Genomic DNA, 12,202 nt, shown 5'->3' with positions numbered 1-12,202 from the left:
GATGCCTCAGAACATGTCCTACCAACCGATCCCTTCTTCTAGTCAAGTTGTGCCACAAACTCCTCTCTCTTCTCCCCAATTCTGTTCAATACCTCCTCATTAGTTATGTAATCTACCCATCTAATCTTCAGCATTCTTCTGTAGCACCACATTTCGAAAGCTACTATTCTCTTCCTGTCCAAACTATTTATCGTCCATGTTTCACTTCCATACATGGCTACACTCCATACAAATACTTTCAAAAACGACTTCCTGACATTTAAATCTATACTCGATGTTAACAAATTTCTCTTCTTCAGAAACGCTTACCTTGCTATTGCCAGTCTACATTTTATATCCTCTCTGCTTCGACCATCATCACTTATTTTTCTCCCCAAATAGCAAAACTCCTTTACTACTTTAAGTGTCTCATTTCCTAATTAAATTCCCGCAGCATCACCCGATTTAATTCGACTATATTCCATTATCCTGGTTCTGCTTTTGTTGATGTTCGTCGTACATCCTCCTTTTAAGACACTGTCCATTCCGTTCAGCTGCTCTTCCAGGTCCTTTGCTGTCTCTGACAGAATTACAATGTCATCGGCGAACCTCAAAATATTTATTTCTTCTCCATGTATTTTAATTCCTACTCCGAATTGTTCTTTTGTTTCCTTTACTGCTTGCTCAATACACAGATTGAATAACATCGGGGATAGGCTACAACCCTGTCTCACTCCCTTCCCATCCACTGCTTGCCTTTCATACCCCTCGACTCTTATAACTGGCATCTGGTTTCTATACAAATTGTAAATAGCATTTCGCTCCTTGTATTTTACCCCTGCCACCTTCAGAATTTGAAAGAGAGTATTCCGGTCAACATTGACAAAAGCTTTCTCTAAGTCTACAAATGCGAGAAACGTAGGTTTGCCTTTCCTTAATCTATTTTGTAAGATAACTCATAGGGTCAGTATTGCTCACGTGTTCCAACATTTCTGCGGAATCCAAACTGATCTTCCCCGATGTCGGCTTCTACCATTTTTCCATTCGTCTGCAAAGAATTCGTGTTAGTATTGTGCAGCCGTGGCTTATTAAACTGATAGTTCGGTAATTTTCACGTCTGTCAACACCTGCTTTCTTTGGCACTGGAATTATTATATTCTTCTTGAAGTCTGAGGGTATTTCGCCTGCCTCATACTTCCTGCTCACTAGATGGTAGAGTTTTGTTAAGCCTGGCTCTCCCAAGGCTATCAGTAGTTCTAATGGAATGTTGTCTACTCCCGGGGCCTTGTTTCGAATTCGGTCTTTCAGTGCTCCGTCAAACTCTTCACGCAGTATCATATCTCCCATTTCATCTTCATCTACATCTTCTTCCATTTCCATAATATTATCCTCAAGTACATCGCCATTGTATAGACCCTCTCCTTCCACATTTCTACTTTCCCTTCTTTGCTTAGGACTGGGTTTCCATCGGAGCTCTTGATATTCATACCAGTGGTTCTCTTTTCTTCAAAGGTCTCTTTAATTTTTCTGTAGGCAGTATGTATCTTACCCCTAGTGAGATAAGCCTCAACATCCTTACATTTGTCCTCTAGCCATCCCTGCGTAGCCATTTTGCGCTTCCCGCGTGACCGCTACGGTCACAGGTTCGAATCCTGCCTCGGGCATGGATGTGTGTGATGTCCTTAGGTTAGTTAGATTTAAGTAGTTCTAAGTTCTAGGGGACTGATGACCTCAGATGTTAAGTCCCATAGTGCTCAGAGCCATTTTGCGCTTCCTGTAGATCTCATTTTTGACACGTTTGTATTTCTTTTTGCCTGCTACATTTACTGCATTTTTATATTTTCTCCTTTCATCAATTAAATTCAATGTCTGTTCTTTTACCCAAGGATTTCTATTAGCCCTCGTCTTTTTACCTACTTGATCCTCTGCTACCTTCATTATTTCATCTCTCAAACCTACCCATTCTACTTCTACTGTATTTCTTTCCCCCATTCTTGTCCATTGTTCCCTAATGCTCTCCCTGAAGGTCTCTACAGCCTCTGGTTCTTTCTGTTTATCCACGACGCATCTCCTCAAATTCCTACCTTTTTGCAGCTTCTTCAGTTTTAATCTACAGTTCATAACCAATAGATTGTTGTCAGAGTCCACATCTCCCACTGGAAATGTCTTCCGATTTGAAACCTTGTTCCTGAATCTCTGTCTTACTATTATGTAATCTATCTGAGAGTTTCCAGTATCGCCAAGATTCTTTCATGTATACAATCTCCTTTTATGATTCTTAAACCAAGTGTTAACTATGATTAAGTTGTGCTCTGTGTAAAATTCTACCAGGCGGCTTCCTCTTTCATTCCTTTCTCCCGTTCCATATTCACCTACTATGTTTCCTTCTCTTCCTTTTCCTACTATCGAGTTCCAGTCACCCACGACTATTAAATTTTCGTCTCCCTTCACTATCTGAATAATTTCTTTTAGTGCATCGTACATTTCCTCAATCTCGTCGTCATCTGCTGAGCTAGTTGGCATATAAACTTGTACTAGTCCCATTACATACCCTTTTATATACACATTTAAATTGTCAGTGTTGTAAGAGCCAGGAGGAATTACCAGGACTTCTCCATTTCCTACATTAAATTTATTATTTGTTTCGGTAGCGTTAGCTGTCCTGTTGTGTGTTTCCAGACCGATCAATCCAATACTCCATTCCCCCTTGCTCAGATGTATTGGAGGAAAGTAGTTGGCTTTCAGTGTAGAAGCATGTTCTTTTAGAGTTAGAGTGACATCCCATCTTGATGCCTAATAATGCAGTGATGTGCACACTGCTTCTTTAATGCCACTGTCTGGAGAAACATTCGCGGAAGTGTCCACAGAGGTATGAATTGAAGCTTTGGTAGCGTCGTAAACCGCACAAATCCTGATTCATATCGGTGAAATAGTAACAAAATTCTTCATTTGGTGTTAATGAGTCAAAGTAGTAGATGGTACTCCGGTTTCTTGATACGTACGCAACCCAGTAAGTTCCTTACCCATCACAATATCCAAATTGACACTCCCATCTTCTTTAGATTTCCACATCGCCTCTGGGAATGTACCCTGGACAAACAACCCTACGAAATCCCAGGTTTTTGAATTTTCTGAGCGGACCTACATTTGTAAGCGGTCTGCCGGTATTATCAATAAATCTTTTATTTACAACCGAAGCCCTTAGCTGTATGGCTTTTAATATACTCCTTTACTGATAACAATGGCCTCCACGGCAGTGCTCCATATTCCCCACCCCTCCCCCCTCCCCGCCAACCTCCGAGACAGTTAACGAGCCAATGAGCTAGTGGTTGCTGATAGCCCATCAAAAGCAGAGATTAGAAACAAATTGTTCCGCTGGATGTCTTTGGTATTGGTAGGTCCCTGGGAGTTCCAACGTCTCTTTTTTTTTCCTCCTTTCTGCCTCAAAGTACGTTTCGCTGCTGTCACCACTGACTGGATGAAATGTTTTAAACATCGCACAGGCTTCTTTTCTTCTTTAGTGTTCAATGAGCTGCATTCATTACGTCCTTAAAGGTCGTTCCAGCACCTAGCTTCAGTTTGGCACACACTGCCTTATCGCTCATGAATGCAGCAATACGTTGCCCTATACTGGTGTCTTTTCTTCGACATATCTGTCTAGCTTTATCAACTATCTGGTCTGCAATGCAATGATATTTATCTGCAGTATTGACAATGTTGTACTCCTTGCATGCGTCGTCTAGGATACTAATTCCCTCACCACCAAAGTGTAGACGCTGTTTCCATTTTGTCACAGGTCCTCATAAAATGTGCTCAGGGATATGAAGTTCCAATGGCACATTCCCGATAATACTGCCTCCACCTCTGCTGATACGTTTACTAGCACTCATGTCATGATAATGTGTCCTATTATATAGCAAAACTGCGAGCGTTCACCGAACTGTTGTTCTCTCGACGTATTATGACCCATTCCATGAGGAACACTTCCAGTTCGGAACTTTTCTTTAATTGCTCTGTGCAAAAACTTCTTGCAATTTCTTTGTCATCAGTATCAATGAAGCTGCATATTTTCAGGTAGGTGTGGTACACCTTGGAACCATAAATATCTCCATTGACCAGTTTGGTAAGTAGGACTTCTCAAACGCGGATGTGAATTTCGAAATACATTTCATATAATCTACGATGAACTTCTGCTTGCATGGGTGCACCATCTTGATATAGTTGTATATTATATTTAGAAGTCCAGTATTATGGAGCTCAACGGTCTTCTTCATAATTGTATGGTGAGTAGTGCACTTATACTTGCAAGTGATTTGTAGTAGTATCGTTAGCCATTTATACTTCCTTTGAAGATTAAACTGCTTCCAAATTCGGTATTTGATCGTTCTGTTCAACTGTTCAGTAATACCGGTGCTAGATTTCGAGGGACAAAATGTTGATTAGTGATTTATCCATATCGTTCCATCAGCACTTTGAAATGCTAAGGGTAAAGTTCGCCTGCGTGCTCGGTCTGAATGTTGTAAGGGTACCGATTCATTCCAGCCTGGAGCAACTGTTCACAAACCTTTCCAACATCCTTTCCCTTTTTGCCTTCGCTAGTACAGCCCAAGAGAATTTGGAATATGAATCCGTGGCGTTAGAATGTACTTGAAATCGTGATTCATTCGTGAGTAATCTCGCACACCTACAAGATCAGCATGCCATAAATCGTCCAACCTTCATATTATCACAAGTCTACATGGAAACTTCTTACTTGCACGCCTGTCAAGCTCATGAACAACCATCTCCATATTTATTTGATGATGTGTCTTTCTTGCAACGCAGATAAGATTGATATGTTTTTCGTCCGACGTGTATTCTCTACAGCAGCTGATGCAGTACATAATCAGAATTCATGTATGACTTCATTCACGTCATGATAACATAAATGCTCCAGCGGTGAATTAAGCAGACTTTTTTGCTGAACTTCAACCTGTTTGCCTGCACCACATGCGTCTTCTAACGCTGGTTTAATTATACTATTGTATTTGTCACTCTTTGAGGCTTTCATTCCTCATTTTGAGATCTCATGTGAGTTAGTCATGTGTAGTATTTGATTACACGCATTTAGCTCTTTCAGGGTGTACTTTTTGACATTTGAATGTTTTTCAGAATATTACCTGAAGTAATTAGTAGTGTATACTACCTCATCTTATTCATATTTTCTGCTTCCATCCATAGTGTGTGATTGTTGGTTACTGGCATAAGTTTTTCTAAGAGATGCTGTTCTCATTGCAGCTGTCCTAAATTTAACGATCATAACTTTTGTCGAATATCCTTCTGCGTCCAAATAACTTCATGATTTGTTGACTATATGCTGCTGTATACCAAACAGTTTTTGAGATGGTGTCCAGTACATAGATACTTCGAAAATACTGCTGATGGTGCGATTCTAGTGCCTTAGTTATTGCCTTGATGTATCCATGCATATCTGTTAGTTTTCTGTTGACTTCTTCAATTTGGTAGTTGACATTAGTTCACGTTGCTATATCCTAGCATTAAACACTTTGACACTTATTGCTCCCATCTTGGTAAGTTTTTCCAGTTCCATTAATTTAGCGTTGATTGTGGAGAGTACTCGGTATTGTAGAACGCTCAGTATAATGTCGTTTATTGAAACTGAACTACACTTCTTGAACAATCACTATATACACACAAAAACAAATAACTTGTAGACGACCATTAATCAAGAGCGTCGGTGAGGTCCGTCGGAGCTGGTCCTAGTTAGGTGAGGAACTGGCTACACTGCTGCTGTGCTGGCCTTATAAAGCCAGTGGAGGCCGGCGGAAAACTCCAACTTTCCCTGTATCTATGAGGCTACCTCTGCAGAAAAGGGTTCGCCTTAGTCTCTAGCAAGTTCTGTTTGTTTTGAAGAATTGTTTTCCTCTTGGTTGCGCCTGTAAGTGCTTGTGTATGGTACACAGGGGTGTCTTGAGAGTAGTCTGCCTGGCAGGGGCCGTCTGTGGCAGATGTAACAGATTGCCTCAATTTTTCTGTCACTGTATAGACGCATAAGCTTCATGTACTCTAAAAGAGTGTGTGACACACGTGAAAATTTGTCCATATTCTAGAGTATGATGATACAGTTACATTTTGATACATTTCCTTTGATGCAAAATCTATAAGCAGGCCCACATTCATTTTCGTAGTTTTATCTGTAATCAGAAATCCACATTAATCCCTGCATATGGTAGTAAATTCATTGAATGACGTGTTGGTTCTTACATTTTCTTAGTAAATGTGCTTTAAATTCAGGTTGTCCAGTTTGAAAGCAGTAATATATTTCATATTTCCTGTGCCAACTGTCTCAGGATCTTTGAGTATGTCTGGCTCAAATAAAATGTATTGATTTGCATATGGTGACCAAAGCAGAAATATCTGTGGCTCTCATATTGTTCTTCCAACAGTAACATTGCCAAATATGAACACACGGCTTGTTCGTACTTCTTCGGGCAGTGGAGTATCATTACTTTCTATTAATGTCTGGTATTTTACTCTCTCAATAACATGCACAATCTCCTGGAGTAGCTGATATTGTCAATGAAATGAGATTTTTGAAAGAAGTGTATATATGCCTGGAGCAGAGTTTATGAGGATGTGTTAACAGCGTTAGAACAAGATTAGTGTCCCTTCAACGAAAAGGACCAAATAACGAAAGAATGTGTATTAAGAGGGAGTAACCAATCATTCGTCTTGTTCCTCTGGCTTCCAGTTTCATCACTGAAGAACCAGTCATTTACTATGAGGCTCAGTCATGGTGCTGACTGTTCGTTTACATTGGGATGCAGGGGTTATAACCTTTCCCATGTAAATGAGTATTCAACCAAACTAAAAGTAAGATCACAGTTCTGTGCCCACTCCTGGAAATGTTGAATCATATGTTTCTACCTCCACTGATGCCCAGCATGCATCATAGAACGGAGCAATGTTTTCTTCTCATGGGCAGAGATTTTGCGGCCTCATTCCAGTATATTACAACACAATGTCTCATAGAATCAGTAGACATATGACTGCTACCTTTGTCAGCCCTCTATTTCATGCTGTGTTGCATAGCTGGCATTTAATAAACTCTCAAGTCTGCTGCTGTAGAGTATGCACTCGCTGTTATCAAATATTCTAACTGGAAGTCCCCTACAGAGATGGTATATCCATCCTGCATCACCAACAGAGACTAAACGTTTCTGTGGAACACAGATGATATCTGCTTTGATACATAGCATAGCCAACATCAGTCATCAATGGATAATATAACTCTGAAATCACTGAATCAAAGGTTTTCAAATGCCAACATTCGGGTAGAACTCCATATTTGATATCATACCGACACTGACATGCTGGCACCCTCTTCTGTTCACACAGTAAGTTTTACTGAACAACATTATGCTCACATCACGTGGCTGCTGCTGCAACAGTTTCGCCACACGTGCAACGAAACAAGCATTATTAATTAAGCTTAAGATAAGCTTACTTGTTAGTTCTTCCACCTATTCCTCATCAATGGCGTTAGTATTAGTATTCTTGACAGTCTTACTCTCTGATATTTCTCACATAATTGGGTGAACTATTTATCAGTCGCTGTAAATATATATTCGCGACCTTTCCTGACATTATTATTATCTTACGTATATGTACGGTCATATGGTTAAAACATACAGGTGGCATGCTGAATACCAACCTGCAATATTGATAAGCACTTCAGAGCTGGGTGTGGTTAGCTGATTGCCGTGACTACTGCAACACACTTCTTTAATCTATAATTATTTATTATTACATAACTGCCTACAATATTCTGTGAGTTAAACAAGCATTTCGCTCTCATTTAAATATATGACCGAAAGAGTCAGCCTACTGGAATTGTGAAATGAACCCTGTCGTCCAGGACAGCGTGCCACAAAGGGCGCATATTCACCACGAGATGGGGAAACTCACAGGCGTCTGTTGCCCGTTGAGGCCTAAGCGCTGAAGTGTGCAAGTGAGACACACGAGAACCTACGTCATAGGGAAACGCAGTAGAATCCGTTTGTGGCCAAGGAGATGTGGCAGTGTTAAATATGGTGGACATAAGATCGGCCATAAAGGGAAACATTTATGAAAACTATTTAATTCTTTAGTAATGCAGGGAATCAAGACACAGTAACTTTAATCTGCCATCCTCCATAAATTTTCATGGTGACCCCAATAAAACTTGAATATTAATCATATCTACAATAGTTTAGCATTTACTGTTAAAGTGAAATTAACAAGTTTTGTAACGAAGACCTGAATGCTAAAATTTAACGCTTTTGTCGATCTTAACGATCGACATTACATATAGAAGTGCGTCATTAAAATGACAAACGTTGTAAATATCAACTCTGTAACTTTATTTGTTTAAAAGATAAAGTAAATTTAAAATATCAGTATTTACAGTTAAGCATCAGATCATCATTTTCTCCACACAAAACACTTTGAACGATGACAGCATGACACCTTATTGACTCATTAGGTAATAGAACATTTGTTGTAAAGTTGAGTGCATAATAGTTACTTTTGTTCTTTATTTATTCATCAGAAAGCACATTGGTGCAAGGCTACTGGTCGTGACATTCAAAGGTAAGAAGGAAATTGTATTGGTTTTATGTAAAAGAATTTAACGTTTATTATGTAATGTATATCATTGTTACTTTATTTAGAACATGAAAGTGGTCAAGCTTTGATTATTTACGTATGTTAAAATGTAACATAATGTAGACTAAGCTGTAGCCAATCAGATGGACGGCTTCAGGAAAGGGAACTGCCCTAGTCAGTTGAACGCGTATATTCGGCGCGCGGGAAACGTGGCCGAGGACGGGCAGAGGGACAGTGTTGGTGAAGACGCGAAAGCGGACAGTTCGGCTGGATACACCAAAGATTACAGTTAAGATTGAGACGTGAAAGCGGACAGTCGGTCTATAGGCAGCTAGGAAGTGAAGTGAATTAGAAAATTTCGCGTTTTGTGGTATCGTAGGAGTATCAGAGCGGTGAGCAGGCGCGCGCCTGGTGTGAACTCTAACATTTTGCTTAGATAACTTGTACTTCGCGATGAGATTGTGAGTGATCGAAATATGTCAAATGGATATGCGTTCGAGTATAAGAGTAACTCTAAATACGACCACTTTCGCCAGGCGTTTGCTTTCTAAATAAATATTATTCTAACCAAATCACAATTCTGTGGCCTACATCACTTATGAGTCGTTAGTTTAGTTCCCGATGTTATTATTACTGTTGTTATACGTTATGTTAACTTTGTATTTCGCAAACTTGCCATCAGCCAGACAATTTAACCAAAGGGTCACAAGTGCCTAATTCAGGGCGTGTAATGCGACACGTGCCATTCAACCCCTAGACGAGCTTGAGCCAGCTGGCCGGAGTGGCCGTGCGGTTCTGGGCGCTACAGTCTGGAGCCGAGCGACCGCTACGGTCGCAGGTTCCAATCCTGCCTCGGTCATGGCTGTGTGTCATGTCCTTAGGTTAGTTAGGTTTAATTAGTTCTAAGTTCTAGGCGACTGATGACCACAGAAGTTAAGTCACATAGTGCTCAGAGCCATTTGAACCATTTTCGAGCTTGAGCCAAGACATTTCGACGAAGAGGAACCACATGTGAGCCCAAACATCTTTGGGATGTTAGCTCACAATTCTCATTACAGTTTCTAGAATGCCAAAACAACAGCAAGTTACTTCAATCACTTCATCTTCAGCATACCTATCACATAATGCTGTGGCGAAAAAAGTAAATACAGATAACTGAATGCTTAGCAGCATGCTGTGAAAATGACAGACCTCTTTTTTCCAAATAGCTGCAGCCAACATCTTCATCAATCGTTCTAATTGTCAAGATGCAAATGCAGTTAGAGAGCATTATGCGTGGATACTTTAAAAAAAAACCTTCAAGCTGCTGCTGCTGTAATAGGAAGCAAAAACAAAAAAAGTTAACTATAAGGCATACAGAACACAGTAACAACTATAGGTAAATGAACACTTACTGTAATTGCTCATTCTTCCTGCATGGTAGGCATTTTAAACAAATCCATCACATGCAGATTTCATTATTAGTCATAGTATTGTGACATTACAGGTGCAGAGGCACAGGGGAGCATGGTGCTTCATGCAAATTGAAGGAGCAATCCCCTCCTTGGTTGCAGGCAACTGGATGCAATGATTCCCGGAATGGCCTTGGAGATCTTGGAGACGAGGATGAGCCTATGCTGCTGTTGGCAGAATATGACATGTGCAGTTCTCTCAGTGCTAATATGACACTGCAGATAAACCAGTTTGGCCTGCTGTTGAGTCAGATATTTTTGCCAGAAACGGCAGTACCCTACCAGTAGTCATTCGGGTCATCTTAATAAATAACAATTTAGATTGTTCAGTCTTTTACCTGCACTATGTTTTGATTCTAATGCTGGGTTAAATATATTCTAGTATTGCTCATTATCTGAGGCTTTCATTCGTCCTTTTGAGGTGCCTTGCGTGTTAGTAAGTAAAATACACTCCTGGAAATGGAAAAAAGAACACATTGACACCGGTGTGTCAGACCCACCATACTTGCTCCGGACACTGCGAGAGGGCTGTACAAGCAATGATCACACGCACGGCACAGCGGACACACCAGGAACCGCGGTGTTGGCCGTCGAATGGCGCTAGCTGCGCAGCATTTGTGCACCGCCGCCGTCAGTGTCAGCCAGTTTGCCGTGGCATACGGAGCTCCATCGCAGTCTTTAACACTGGTAGCATGCCGCGACAGCGTGGACGTGAACCGTATGTGCAGTTGACGGACTTTGAGCGAGGGCGTATAGTGGGCATGCGGGAGGCCGGGTGGACGTACCGCCGAATTGCTCAACACGTGGGGCGTGAGGTCTCCACAGTACATCGATGTTGTCGCCAGTGGTCGGCGGAAGGTGCACGTGCCCGTCGACCTGGGACCGGACCGCAGCGACGCACGGATGCACGCCAAGACCGTAGGATCCTATGCAGTGCCGTAGGGGACCGCACCGCCACTTCCCAGCAAATTAGGGACACTGTTGCTCCTGGGGTATCGGCGAGGACCATTCGCAACCGTCTCCATGAAGCTGGGCTACGGTCCCGCACACCGTTAGGCCGTCTTCCGCTCACGCCCCAACATCGTGCAGCCCGCCTCCAGTGGTGTCGCGACAGGCGTGAATGGAGGGACGAATGGAGACGTGTCGTCTTCAGCGATGAGAGTCGCTTCTGCCTTGGTGCCAATGATGGTCGTATGCGTGTTTGGCGCCGTGCAGGTGAGCGCCACAATCAGGACTGCATACGACCGAGGCACACAGGGCCAACACCCGGCATCATGGTGTGGGGAGCGATCTCCTACACTGGCCGTACACCACTGGTGATCGTCGAGGGGACACTGAATAGTGCACGGTACATCCAAACCGTCATCGAACCCCCTAGACCGGCAAGGGAACTTGCTGTTCCAACAGGACAATGCACGTCCGCATGTATCCCGTGCCACCCAACGTGCTCTAGAAGGTGTAAGTCAACTACCCTGGCCAGCAAGATCTCCGGATCTGTCCCCCATTGAGCATGTTTGGGACTGGATGAAGCGTCGTCTCACGCGGTCTGCACGTCCAGCACGAACGCTGGTCCAACTGAGGCGCCAGGTGGAAATGGCATGGCAAGCCGTTCCACAGGACTACATCCAGCATCTCTACGATCGTCTCCATGGGAGAATAGCAGCCTGCATTGCTGCGAAAGGTGGATATACACTGTACTAGTGCCGACATTGTGCATGCTCTGTTGCCTGTGTCTATGTGCCTGTGGTTCTGTCAGTGTGATCATGTGATGTATCTGACCCCAGGAATGTGTCAATAAAGTTTCCCCTTCCTGGGACAATGAATTCACGGTGTTCTTATTTCAATTTCCAGGAGTGTATATGACAATAAGCTTTTGCTTCATTCAGGTTGTACCTTCTGACTTTTGATGTTTTTAAGGATATTACCTCTAATAGACCGGAAGTTCTTTCTAATTCCTTATCACCAACTCATATTGCATTCTCAGTCAAACGTATTGAGTGCTTACCCAACATATAAAATTTCGTCTTGTTGAGTCCATATACTCTAACTCAGCATTACTAGAACAGATAATGAAATCAGTAACAGCATATAACCCCTCATATTATTTTTCGTCTTCTTTTCTGCCT

This window comes from Schistocerca nitens, chromosome 2 (assembly GCF_023898315.1).
Source record: "Schistocerca nitens isolate TAMUIC-IGC-003100 chromosome 2, iqSchNite1.1, whole genome shotgun sequence".
Lineage (NCBI taxonomy): Eukaryota > Metazoa > Arthropoda > Insecta > Orthoptera > Acrididae > Schistocerca > Schistocerca nitens.
This window is presented reverse-complemented; position numbering follows the sequence as displayed.